Here is a 398-nt window from a genome sequence, read left to right as displayed (position 1 = left end):
AAAATAATGTGAAAGTGTCAAACATGAAAATATGGCAGATTTTAAATTACAATGTATAACTTTTGTATAAACCATTCTAATTATTCATAAAATTTGCATTATTTTTATAATAAATAAAAGTCATTCAATCACGATATGAATAGCCAAGTTATGTTATTTCTTGTAATTAAGAAATGATGTGAAAGTGTAAACATGAAAATATCCAATGACTCAAGTACAAATTGCTTGCGGGTCATGAAGAACACAATAATTTTGTTTTTCACAAAAATGCTCCACCTTCGTTTGTTGTCTATTTCTTAAACCTTTACAATCCGGAATTTGTCTAATATACTTGTTCTCTTTTGAATTTGGAGCAGTACGTTATTGAATATATAGGAATAGTCGAATTAATTTAAAGA

Source organism: Ruditapes philippinarum, unplaced genomic scaffold, assembly GCF_026571515.1.
Source record: "Ruditapes philippinarum isolate M1 unplaced genomic scaffold, ASM2657151v2 ctg3235_1_1_1_1, whole genome shotgun sequence".
NCBI classification, from domain to species: domain Eukaryota; kingdom Metazoa; phylum Mollusca; class Bivalvia; order Venerida; family Veneridae; genus Ruditapes; species Ruditapes philippinarum.
The sequence above is the reverse complement of the archived record's forward strand: the minus strand, read 5'-3'. Positions refer to the sequence as shown.